This window comes from Pleurodeles waltl, chromosome 4_1 (assembly GCF_031143425.1).
Source record: "Pleurodeles waltl isolate 20211129_DDA chromosome 4_1, aPleWal1.hap1.20221129, whole genome shotgun sequence".
NCBI lineage: Eukaryota > Metazoa > Chordata > Amphibia > Caudata > Salamandridae > Pleurodeles > Pleurodeles waltl.
The window spans coordinates 797209640-797223674 of record NC_090442.1 but is presented as its reverse complement, the minus strand read 5'-3'; positions in this window follow the sequence as shown (position 1 = coordinate 797223674).

Sequence of the window (14035 nt, the reverse complement as noted above, 5' to 3'; positions counted from 1 at the left end):
AAGTGCTGCTGTGACCTGAGTCTTGAAGCGACAATGGCTACAGTGTCTGCGAAAATGGCCCCTACCTTCACTGTGGAGGAGTTAGAGGAACTGGTAGATGGGGTCCTACCCCAGTACACGTTACTCTACGGTCCTCCAGACAAACAGGTGAGTACATTGAGAGCATGATGTGTGGGCAATGCATGTTTGGAGTGGTGTGGATGTAAGCCACATGTTGGGGGGTGCTGAGGCGTTCTGGCCTGAGTGCTGCATGAGAGGTGGTCAGTGTATGTGCGTCAGGGCATGGGTGGGAACTGGGGGGCAATGAGTATGCCGGTCCGGACGGGTGAGTAATTTCCTTTGCTCCTGTCTTTTCCCTCTAGGTCAGCGCCCACCAGAAAAAGGGTATTTGGCATGCCATCGCCAAGGAGGTTCTATCACAGGTGGAGCACCCACTGCCGCAAGAGATGGGAGGACCTGAGCCGCTGGACGAAGAAAACGGCGGAGGCCCAGCTGGGGCTGGCATCCCAATGTGGAAGGGGTGCCAGTCGCACCATGACACCCCTGATGTTCCGCATCCTGGCGGTGGCCGATCCGGAGATTCTGAATCCTGACTTTGCGCGCTTTAGGAGGTAGCTGGGTGGGGTATGTGGGCTGTGGGTGCTCCTAGGCCAGGGTGATCATGGCAGGGTAGGTCCCTTGTGTGCAGGCTCTGAAGCACTCCAAACCCAATGATGTAAGTGGGCATATGCTACTGGGCAGGGTCCTGTGGTTGTCAGGTGTGCAGATGCTGGCATTAGCCATTGTACCCCATGGGCTTGTGACTACCTTAGAGACTGGTTGGGCATGGCCTAGTGCATAGGTGCAGCTCCCTGTGTGTTGTGTATGCCAACAGTAGTGTTGTTGCTAGCATTGACCAAGTGTATCCTCTGTCTCTCCCCCCCTTTTTTGTTTTGTCACCCATCCTTGTGTGCATTAACATCATCTGGCGGAGGAGAAGAGGCACTGGCGACGGAGGGAGCTGCATCCCACATGGACTACTGAGGGTGAAGGCACCAGTGGGACGGAGGACGAGGGGAGCACCACGACGGGGACAGGAGGGGAGACCAGTGAGACAAGTGACAGCAACTCCTCCTCCGATGGAAGCTCCCTGGTGGTGGCGGACGCCTCTGTGCACACCCCAACAACAGGTACAGCCACCACCCCTCCTACCAGCACCTCCCTCCCAGCAGCCCCTCAGCGTGTTTCCCATGCCCGCTCACCCAGGAGGGTGGGTATCTCCTTTACCCAGGCACCTCAGGCCCTGTCCCAGTCAGCCCTGCTGCCCTCAGTGAGGAGGCTATTGACCTCCTGAGATCCCTCATTGTTGGGCAGTCAACCATTCTGAATGCCATCCATGGTGTTGAGAGGCATTTGCAACAAACAAATGCATAACAGGAGGGCATTCACTCTGGTGTGGCGGCCCAACAGAGAGCATTTTAGGCTCTGGCCTCCGCACTGATGGCAGCCATTGTCCCTGTGTCTAGCCTCCCCCCTCCAACTTCCTCTACCCAGTCCCAATCCCCTCAACCCCAGCCCATCCCAAGCACACCTTCAGACCAACAATCACTCAAATCAACACACAGAAGTGGCTCAGGCAAACACAAGCACCACACTTCATCCCACAAGCAATCACACAAGCATCATCCCCATGCAGACACACCAACATCCACTGGCTCCACTGTGTCCCCCTCCTCCTCCTCATCCACCCCCCTCCCAGTATCGTCTCCACTCACACCTGCAAGCACTACATCCTCATCCACTACGTCCATCACCAGCACGCCCATCACAACTCACGAGCAGTCACCACCCCTACAACCATGCACACATCCCCTGTGTCCACTCCCAGTGTGTCTGTGACCCTTCCTCCCAAAGTACACAAACGCAAGCACCTACCCACCCAACAGCCATCCACCTCACATCAGCATCCAGCCCATGTTCATTCACCCAAACTCAGCAGAAAGACACCTCCTGCAACCGCTCCCACTTCCTCCACTTCCAAACCCTCTCCATCTTCCCGTCCCAGTGTGTCTAAAAAACTTTTCCTTGCAAACTTTGACCTCTTCCCTATGCCTCCCCCCGTCCTTCCCCTCTAACCAGGGTGTCAAGATCCAAGGCCACCACCTCAGCCACCAAGTCGTCGTCCGCTGTGGTACCTGCAAGTCCCAGGGGATCAAAGGGGGCACCTGTCAGGGCTGCCAGTGTGCCAGTGACCCCTGCAAAGGATCAACCCATTCCGCCACCTGCCAAGGTGAAGAGGGTGCCAGCAAGCAGCACGGCCAAAAAGCACGACCCACCCAGCAGGGCCTCCTCCAAAACTACATCTGCCAGTGCCAGGGTCCCAGCAGCATCTGGCAAGGTGGGGAATGGCAGGAAAACCCAAGGCAAGGCACTTCAGGCCTCGGAGCCTCCAGGTGAGGGACTGGTGCCCACCATAAGTACTGACAGCCCAGCAACCTATACCGCAGAAGGCACCGCCGCAGGCACTGCCACCTGCACCTCCATCTGTCCCGCCACCTGCACCGCCCATTTCACCGCCCCTTGCACCGCCCCTTGCACCACCACCTGCACAGCAGCTTCCACAACAACAGTCAGCATCATCATCCCCAGTGTGCAGCCGTCCACAGCTGCAGGAGACGGCATGGTGTCTCCCTCCACTACTACTAGCACCTGCACCACGGCCAGCACCAGCCGTGGAGCAGACACCGCAGACACCGTCACAAGCACCACCACCTGCACCACCACATGCCCAGCCGGTGCCACTACATCTGTCATCAGCAGCATCCCCAGTGGGCAGCCGTCTGGGGATGCAGGAGGCGGCCTGGACCTGCCACCCACCACTTGAAGCACCACCACCAGCACCGGCACTACCAGCTGTTTTCAGCCTAAGTCTCCGCAGGGTGGAGTCTGGATCTGCCTCCATGGAGTATCACGCTACCTGTTCACTGCACATCTTGTGCCTCAGACACCCAGGTGAGGGAATGGGAACTGCCACACCCCAGGTGCAGCATCACTGGGCACAAGGCCCCCTCCAGAACCAGTGGAGATATGCATCCACTATCACTTTCCTTGGCAGGATGAAGCTGACTGGGCACAAGGCCCCCTCCAGAACAAGTGGAGATGTGCATCCACTATCACTTTCCTTGGCAGGATGAGGCATACTGGGCACTAAGCCCCCTCCAGAACCAGGGGAACATGTCACCCACTTGAGAGACTGTGGCTTTTCACTCCCCAGGACCAGGCAGTGGGCAAACCACCCACTTGAGAGACTTGAGAGACTGTGGCTTTGCACTCCCCAGGACCAAGCAGTGGGCAACCCACCGACTTGAGAGGCTTGAGAGACTGTGGCTTTGCACTCCCCAGGAGCAAGCAGTGGGCAAACCACCCACTTGAGAGACTGTGGCTTTGCACTCCCCAGGAACAAGCAGAGGGTAAACCACCCACTTGAGAGACTTGAGAGACTATGGCTTTGCACTGCCCAGGAGCAAGCAGTGGGCAAACCACCCACTTGAGAAACTGTGGCTTTGCTCTCCCCAGGACTAAGCAGTGGGCAAACCACCCACTTGAGAGACTTGAGAGACTGTGGATTTGCACTCCCCAAGACCAATCAGTGGGCATGTTGCCCCCTCTAGGAGCAGTGGCATAATACCATCTTCCGGCTGAGGTGCCCCCCCCCCTCTGCCTCCCCTTGAGGTGCCTGTGTGTTTTTTCGACCTGATGCCCCTGCAGTGTCCTCTCCATTTTGAGGCAGGAGTCGAGTGTGGGCTTTGCACATGTGTGTTTGCCCACTGGGCCACAGACCTTTGCAAAGGACAGTGTAGGCCCTTCTGTACATATTTTAAATATTTGTATATACTGTTGTTTACAATCGTTAACTTTATCTGCATATTTCTAAATATCACAAGTTTGCACTCAATTTCTTTTGTCCTTGCGTTCTTCCAGGGGGTTTTGGGGTGTAAATGTGATGTTGCTGCATGTTTTTGTGTGTATGGTGTTGTGGGTGAGGGTGGGGGGGGGATGTTGCGTGTTGCATGTGTGTGTCACTATCTTTTTCCTCCCCTCCTCCCCTGTGTGCTAGGTGCAGTACTCACCGTGGTCGTTGCCGCCGCCTTCTTTGATTTTCCTGGCGTATTAGCAGATACACCATCATCGGCAGGACCTGTAGTTCGGGCTCCATGGCGTCCTGGTTCTTCGTTGAGTGTCAAAAGGTGAGTGGTTCCCCTTCTGTGTACTGTTTCCGCAGTGCTTTTGATGGCGTTGGTACTGCCCCAGAGAAGCTGGCGGATTGGTGGGTTGTGATAGGGTAGGCGGTACATTATCTTCCGTCTGTCTATTGGCAGTGATCGCTGCGGTGTTTGTTGCTACCGCCGTGGGGGTCTGAGTGTTAAAGAGGCTGTCTGTGTTGGCGGTTTCCGCCGTGGTCGTGATCCCATTTTTTTTACCGCCGGCCTGTTGGCGGTATTACAGCCTCATTAACACCGACCGCCAGGGTTGTAATGAGGGCCTATGTCCTACCGTAACCATACACTGCACCCTGCCCTTGGGGCTATGTAGGGCCTACCTCAGGGGTGTCTTACATGTAAGAAAAGGGAGGGTTAAGGCCTGGCAAATGGGTGCACTTGCCAAGTCTAATTTACAGTTAAAACCGCACACACAGACACTGCAATGGCAGGTCTGAGACATGATTACAGAGCTACTTATGTGGGTGGCACAACCAGTGCTGCAGGCCCACTAGTAGCATTTGTTTTACAGGCTCTGGCACCTCAAGTGCACTTTACTAGGGACTTACTAGTAAATCAAATATGCCAATCATGGATAAGCCAATTACATACACATTTTGTAAAGGAGCACTTGCACTTTAGTACTGGTTAGCAGTGGTAAAGTGCCCAGAGTAACAAAAACAGTAAAATCAGAGTCCAGCACACATCAACAACCTGGGAAACAGAGTCAAAAAGTTAAGGGAGACCACGCCAAGGATTAAAAGTCTAACACGTGTCCCCCCCCCAGCTGAAAGTGGGGAGCAACTACCCAACCTCATGGGAGTTCTCATCACTGAGGCGAAAGAACCTGGACAGAACATCAGCATTGACGTGCTCTATACCAGGACGGTGTTCCACCATAAAGTCCATCCCCTGTAGGGAAATGGACCACCTCAACAGTTTTGGATTCTCACCCCTCATCTGCATTAACCATCTGAAGGGCCTGTGGTTGGTCTGAACTCGGAAGTGAGTCCCAAACAAGTAGGGTCCTAGCTTATTCAGTGCCCAGACCACAGCAAACGCTTCACGTTCTATGGCACTCCACCTACGTTTCCTGGGTAGTAACCTCCTGCTGATGAAGGCTACGGGTTGATCTAGGCCCTCTTTATTAAGCTGTGAGAGTACTGCTACAATACCATGCTCTGAGGTGTCTATTTGCACAACAAACTCCTTGGAGTAGTCAGGTGCCTTCAGCACAGGTGCTGTGCCCATGGCAGCCTTCAGGGCATCAAAAGCGTTCTGGCAAGCCTCTGTCCAGATCACTTTCCTGGGTTACTTCTTTGAAGTCAACTCACTTAAGGGGTAACAATGGTACCATATCCCTTAACAAACCTCCTGTAGTATCCTGTGAGATCTAAAAAGGCTCTCACTTCAGTCTGGGTCTTGGGGGGCTTCCAAGCCAGAATTGTGTCAATCTTAGGCTGTAAGGGTGCCACCTGGCCACTCCCCACCTGGTGTCCTAAGTACACCACAGAACCCTGCCCTATTTGGCATTTGCTCGCCTTAGTAGTGAGGCCTGCCTTCTGCAGGGCCTCTTACACTCTCCAGAGGTGTGGCAGGTGTTCCTCCCATGTGGAACTAAACACAGCAATGTCATCCAGGTAGGCAGCAGTGATCTGATCCAGCCCAGCCAACACCTGCTTGACCAACCTCTGAAAGGTGGCAGGGGCATTCTTCATCCCAAATGGCATCACTTTAAATTGAAAGTGTCCATCTGGGGTAGAGAATGCTGACCTCTCCTTGGCCCCCTCAGTTAAGGCAATCTGCCAGTACCCAGTTGTTAAATCAAACGTACTGAGGTACTTGGCAGCTCCCAACCGGTCAATGAGCTCATCAGCTTGGGGGATAGGGTGTGCGTCAGTCTTGCTGACCGCATTGAGTCCCTGGTAGTCCACACAGAACCTGAGTTCTGGAGTGGCACCAGGTGCAGTAGCCTTTGGGACCAATACCACTGGGCTGGCCCAAGGACTGCTAGAGTGCTCAATAACCCCTAGAGCAAGCATTTTGGATACCTCATCCCTAATGCATGCCCTGACCCTGTCAGTCACCCTGTAAACCTTCTGTTTAATAGGTCTACTGTCCCCAGTGTCCACATCATGTGTGCACAAGTGTATGACTCCTGGGATCAGGGAAAACAGTGAGGAAAATTGTCCCAACACGTGGCAATAGTCACCTTGTTGCTCCTCAGTCAGGGAGGGGGAAAGGATCACTCCCCACTGACCCATTGTTTTCTCCTGCAGACGGGAGGACAGGAAGAGGCTCACTCTCCTCCTCTACCCCATCATCAGTCGCAAGGAGCATGGACAGTTCAGTCCATTTATAGTGAGGTTTGAGGCTGTTGACATGCAGGACCCTTAAAGGGTTCCTTGGAGACTGCAAGTCCACCAGGTAGATGACTTCACTCTTGCGCTCCACCACCTCAAATGGCCCAGTCCACTTATCCTGGAGTGCCCTAGGCTCCACTGGTGCCATCACCCACACTTTTTGTCCAGGTTGAAACTCGACCAGAGTGGCATTCTGGTCATACCAGTGTTTCATGTCCTCCTGGCTTGCTTCTAGGTTCTCCCGAGTGAGACTCCTAAAGCAGGCAGTCTGGTTTCTCAAAGCTACCATGTAACTGACTACATCCTGGGGGGGGGAATAGAAGCTTTCTCCAAAGCCTCCTTAACTAGACTCAAAGGTCCCCTCACAGGGTGGCCATAAATCAGCTCAAAGGGACTAAACCCAAGTTCCTTTTGAGGCACCTCCCTGTAGGTGAACAGAAGGCATGGCAAGAGGACATCCCACTTCCACCTCAAGGGCTCTGACAGGCCCATGATAATGCCTTTTAAGGTGTGGTTGAATCTCTCAACCAGACCATTACTTTGGGGTGGTAAGGGGTGGTGAACCTGTAGGTTACCCCACACTCCTTCCACAGAGACTTCATGTACGTGGATATGAAGTTGGTATCCCTATCAGATACCACTTTCTTGGGGAAGCCCATGAAGGTAAAACCCCCATCAAAGCACAGCCCATCACAGGGGAAGTGACTGATCTCAAAGGAATGGCTTCTGGGTACCGGGTGGCATGGTCCACCAAGACCAGGATAAACCTGTTGCCCATGGCTGTCTTGGGATCCAGAGGCTGCACCCTCTCATTGAGAGTACTGACAACAGGCAAAGGTTGGAGGGGGGCCTTACATTTCCTCCCACTCTTGCCACTTGCTTGGTAAGTCTGACAAGACCTGCAATGTGCATCTGAGTGCCTGTGCATTAGGGGCCAGTAAAAGTGGGTGACAAGCCTCTCAAAAGTCGTGTCCTGCCCCAAATGTCCAGCTAAAGGCACATCTTGAGCCAACCCCAGTAGAAAGGCCGTAAAGCACTGGGGTACCACCAGCACATGGGCTGACCCAGGCTCAGGAACCTTAGGCTCGCTATACAGGAGGTCATCCTCCCAATAAATCAGGTGTGATCCTGGCTCCTTGCCAGCCGCCTGATCTGCAGCCTGCTGACGCAAACCCTCCAAAGTAGGGCTTGTCTTCTGTACTGCACAGAATGCTTCCCGGGTGGACCCCCCTTCCTGCTGCCACTGTGACAGCTCAGGGACCTCCCCCAGTTCAGCCACCTGTTCTCCTGTAGGCTCTAGGGTGTCACCCTCAGGCTCCCCCTCCTCCCAAACCGTGGGAACCTCTGGAGCAGGTTTCCCACGCCCCCTGCCCTTCCTCTTCTTGGCAGTCCCCTGGGCCACTGTTTTAGGCTCCAGGGGCTCTTGATTACCCTGACGGGCTGCCATTGACCGGGTGGATACGCATACCAACCCAGGCAGACCCAACATCTCCAAGTGAGACCTGTGTTCCGCCTCCATCCGGGGGGAATCCTCCAGGTCATTGTCTAGCAAACAATCAACAGGCATGGTTGGACTCACAGTTACCTTCAAGGAACCTCAGATCCCCCAAACCCCCCATTCAAACGAAACTTGCGCCACTCTGCTCAGGCGCCCTGAGTTCTCCACTGCAACTACTTGGTGAAGTACCCGGGGATCAATCTGCTCTTCAGACACCAGCTGACTCCTCACTGTTGTCACACTGGCTCCTGTGTCTCTCAGAGCCTCCACCATCTGTCCATTAATGGTCACCCACTGCCTGTATATCTTAGTGTTTTCAGGCACTAGGGTTCTCTGGACCATCTCACTGTCCCCTAGTGAGACAAGGGTCATCTCAACTGGTTCCCACCCACCTGAAACCAACTCCTCCCCAAGCGCTACACTGGTCAAACCCTGGGACAGTGCACCATTGGGTGCCTGTGTACTTTTGGGGCATTTGGGGTCCCCCCTCACATGACCCACCTGGTCACATGCATAGCACTTACGTGGGGGACCACCTGTCACTGGCTTCCCTTTGGAGAACCATGGTTTCTTCTCACTAGGGGTTGGGAATCCTTACCCTGGGAATCAGTTTGGGGCCCTTCAGAGAACTCCCCCTGTTTACCCTTACACCCCCCTTTCTTCTGAGAGGGCCCCTGCCCACCCTGGCGTGATCTCCCCCATACCTCTTTTGGTCCCTGGTGCTCTCCCAGCAGTCCGCTTCCTGTGCAAGCTTCCTGGGTTCAGTCAGCTTGCTGTCAATCAGGTGCTGGCGCAACTCTGGAAAACATAAACTGTACAAGTGCTCCCAAGCAATCAGATTGTAAAGCCCCTCATAGGTAGTTACCTTACTGCCCTTCACCCAACCATCCAGTGACTTGCAATAAGATTCAACACATTCCAACCATGTTTGGGATTCCTTCTTCTTAGAGGACCTAAACTTGTCCTTATACTGCTCAGGGGTGAGACTATACCTTGTGAGTAGGGCATTGTTCATGATAGTTATGGGTGAGACTCTGAGCATCCCCTGAGGCTGTCAGTGTATCCCTCCCCTCTACCTTAAGGTGCTTCCACAGAGCTGCCCCCCAATGAGCTTCAGGAACTAGGTTGATGTGGAGAGCAGACTCATACCCCTTGAACCATAAGTACATGTCATCTTCCCTCTTGTAATCCTTCACAAGGTCTTTAGGAATGTGTACCCTCCTCTCAGGCTGCACTGTAGGGAGTGCTGCCACCATCTCTACTGGACTGACTTCTGTGATCCATCTCTCTCAAGCTAAGCTCATGAGACATCGCTAACTTCCTCTCCTCAATGGCCAGCCTTCTCTGCTCCAATTGGTATTCCCTTTCTGCCTGTCTGTCCTGTAACCTGTCAGAACCTTAGATAAGACACTGCTACCTGCCCTGGAGACCTTCTCCCTGGACATAACAGGCCTACCCACAGTACCATTGTGTATGGAACACTCTTCCTCCTCCTCCTCATCTCCCTCATCCTTTGTGTGCACTTCAGTGCTCTTGGCTGTCACCCAGGCCCTCAGCACCTTTTGCAGCTCCTCCTTCCTTGCTGAGCTCTTAATGGGACAGTCAAAACTTTTACAGAACTGCTTCAACTGAGCCTTGGTATAACTCTCCAATTTCTCTAGGTCAAAGTCAGCTCCAACTGATGCATCTCCAGCTTGGGACATGATGAAGATTTAAAAACAAGTGCAACATTCCAAAGGTAGAAAAACAAGTTCCCAAATGAAGTTCCAAAGAAAGTCAATCATGGAATCAGTGAAAAATGGAAGTAGAACAAAAACAGTCCCAAAGAGAAAAACAAGAATCACAAGACGAGTAGTATGTGGTCACGTAGTGGTCTGCACTCAAACAGTAGTGTAAACTTTATCACTGTATGTCAAGTACAAATACAAGTCCGAATCCCAACCGCGGATCACCAATGTTAGAAATGGGGTCTTCTAGACAGTCAGATTACCCCCTGTTCAGCCAGGACCCTCACTAGAGTCAGGGTAAAAGAGAATCACCCTCAGCTAACCCCTGCTTACCCCCTTGGCAGCTTGGCAGAGCAGTAGGCTTAACTTCAGAGTGCTAGGTGTAAAGTATGTGTACCAATACACACAGTAGCTTAATGAAAACACTGCACAATGACACAACACAGGTTTAGAAAAATAGGAAACATTTATCTAAACAAAGCAAGACTAAAACAACAAAAATCCACAATACACAAGTCAAGTTATTAATTAAAAAGCAAAAAGAGTCTTTATGTAGTTTAAAACACACACAAAGGGAGTCATTACAACATTGGCAGTAAAAGCCTCATACCGCCGTGCAGAAGACCGCCAACAGCTATTATGACCCACATCCCGAAATCCGACAAAATTCAGACACCCACACAAGTCCGGCACACCAAAGGTCAGTGATAAACTGGCGAAAACAAAACCTCCACCGTCACGCCAACAGAAATACGCCCATGCTATCACGACCAACAAATCCATGTGGCAGTCTATCAACCGCAGAATTCCATTGGCGGTACACACCGCCGCGCTCAAAATACACACACATCTCCAAAACACCACCACATTGGACAATTCGAAATGCACACACTTGAAACACATACACACACCACACTCAATACTAGATAAAACACACACCCACATCACCCACAAACCCCTACGACAACAATTGAGAACGAAGCACAGAGAGAGACACCACCATTCACAAACTAGCAGCCACAGACACTCAACACCATCACCCACACAACTTCCACGCACAAAACACCACACACCACTACATATCACCACACTTATCACCACATTCACCACCCCACATCACCTACACCACCCCATGGCACAGCAAAGACACCCCAGGTTCTCTGAGGAGGAGCTAAGGGTCATGGTGGAGGAAATCGTATGGGTAGAGCCACAGCTATTTGGCTCAGAGGTGCAGCACACCTCCATAGCCAGGAAGATGGAGCTATGGCGAAGAATAGTCGACAGGGTCAACGCAATGGGACAGCACCCAAGAAATCGGGACGACATCAGGAAGAGGTGGAACGACCTACGGGGGAAGGTGCGTTCCGTGGTCTCCAGACACAACATAGCGGTACAGCAGACTGGCGGTGGACCCCCACCACCTCCCCCACAACTAACAACATGGGAGGAGCAGGTCTTGACGATTCTGCCTCCTGAGGGCCTCGCAGGAGTCGTGGAGGAATGGACTCTGGTAAGTCAAATCTTAACTATCATATCCCCCACCCTACCTGCATGCTATCACAGACCCCCCACGCTCGCCCCCACCCCTATCACTCCAACTCCTCACAAATGTACCAATATCACAAACCACACATCCCAACACCAAGCCCTGCATGCAAAAACAAAGCATGGACACCCATCACTAAAGCATGCCCACTGCACATACCTATAACACCCCCCTCACACAAGCCCACACACAGGAATGCTAGCACTGGGGTACACACTCACCCACCCATTGCACACCATGAAACACACAGATGCAATAATCATGCCTTTACACCCCTGCAGGACCACTACCCAACGTCACCAGACAGGAGGGTCCAGACATCTCCACCCCACCCACAGAAGAGGCCCACGGTGATGACAGCAGCTCTGTCCACCTGGATCTAGATGACCAGCCCGGACCATCGTGGGCCTCGGGACAGTCGGTTCCCCTCACACAGGCACAGCCCACCACAGACCTTCCACCCTCTGGTAACACCAGCACAGCACCCACCCACCCAGTGGGCCCATACCTCCGTTCCCAGGACACGTCAATCGGCTGTGTGTCCATCACTACAGGGAACCCAGGATAACCCACCACCCCAACAACAACAGGGACCTTGGGGCAGTGGTAGTGGGCACACGGTCCAGGGGACGGAGGCACAGGAACACAGGGGAACTTGGAGGGCTGCTGTGCGACAGGGGGCGGACAGGCCCAGGGAACCCACTCTCCACGAGGCCCTCTCCAACATCATGGGAGCCTACCACCATTCCCAGGAGACGATGACAACGGTACTGGCCAAGTTTCAGGAGACCCAGCGCCTGCAGGAGGAACAGTATGTGGGCTTCAGGGAGGAACTCAGAACCATCAGCACCGCCCTGGGCACCATCGTAGGGGTGCTGAAGGAGATACTGAACACCAGGAGGGACACTGTGGCACTCCAAGGGGCCCCTGACACTAGCATGGATGATGAACTGCCCACCACCTCCGCCGGCGCTAGTGGACAGGAGGAACCGCCACAGGACCACCACACCAGCACCCCCCCTGCAGACGGAGAACCACCCCGAAAGCGGTCCCTGAGAACCAGGAACAAGACAGAGCACGATGCCAAGACTCCCGCCAAGAAATAAGACCACCCTGATTGTCATCCCTATGTCCCACTTTGTAACCCTGTCCATATTGGAACTGCCCCAGCTCCACTTCCTATGCACATATGGGCAATGCACCTGTGAGACTAATAGACTGGACTCTGCCATGGACATACCTCCACCATCACCCCTCACCATTTTACAACCCCCCTCCAATATTTAGCACTTCAATAAACACCCTTGAAGCACAAAACAACCTGGAGTCAGTCTGTGATTTTGAAAATGTGTATTAGCAATGACAGTGACAAAATGCGTTCTCAAATGTAATGTCAACATACCTATGTCACACATCTCAAGTCCATGAGGAATCTAAGCAGATGACACACGTTGGAAACCACACCTGTGAAACCGTAATGGATATGTACAACTCAGTTACCATATACTGGTTGAAATCGACAGACAGGATAGAGGTAGAAGTGTGAAAGTACTTGTAGTAGGCAGGAATGTATTCTCACCTGTGTGTCACTGGAAATATTGCTGGATAACTGAGTCCCTGTTGTCAATGTCTTCTTCGTCTGCTTCCTCCTCATCACTGTCCACAGGCTCCACAGCTGCCACAACACCGTCATCTGGACCATCCTCCTGCAGAAAAGGCACCTGTCGTCGCAAAGCCAAATTGTGAAGCATACAGCAGGCCACGATGATCTGGCACACCTTCCTTGGTGAGTAGAATAGGGAACCACCTGTCATATGGAGGCACCTGAACCTGGCCTTCAGGAGGCCGAAGGTGCGTTCGATCACCCTCCTAGTCCGCCCATGGGCCTCATTGTAGAGTTCCTCTGCCCTGGTCCTGGGATTCCTCACTGGGGTCAGTAGCCATGACAGGTTGGGGTAACCAGAGTCTCCTAATAGCCCCTAATAGCCACACCCGGTGCCTCTGGAGTTGACCCATCACATAAGGGATGCTGCTATTCCGCAGGATGTAGGCGTCATGCACTGAGCCAGGGCACATAGCATTTACCTGGGAGATGTACTGGTCTGCCAAACATACCATCTGTACACTCATCGAATTATAACTCTTCCGGATCCTGTACACCTGTTCACTCCTGTGGGGGGGACCAGAGCTACATGGGTCCCATCAGTGGCACCTATGATGTTGGGGATATGTCCAAGGGCATAGAAGTCACCTTTCACTGTAGGCAAATCCTCCACCTGAGGGAAAACGATGTAGCTCTGCATGTGTTTCAGTAGGGCACTCTGGACAACACGTTGGAAAACATAGGCTGGGACATCCCTGATGCCATGGCCACTGTTGTTTGAAATGACCCACTTGTAAGGAAATGGAGCACTGATAGCACCTGCACTTGAGGGTGGATTCCTGTGGGATGGCGGATTGTATGTACCCACAGTCTACACAGAACACAAATCATAATCCAAAAAGTTGCCTGTATGTGTGTTGAGTCTAGGCGTAGGTATGTGTGATGCACTTAAAAATGAACCCATGTGGGCCCCTGAAATGGCGGCTGCCTGACCTGTAAAGTGGGACAATGGGATGTGAGGTAACTGCATTGGCGTTGTACACTATCGCGGTAGGTGGTC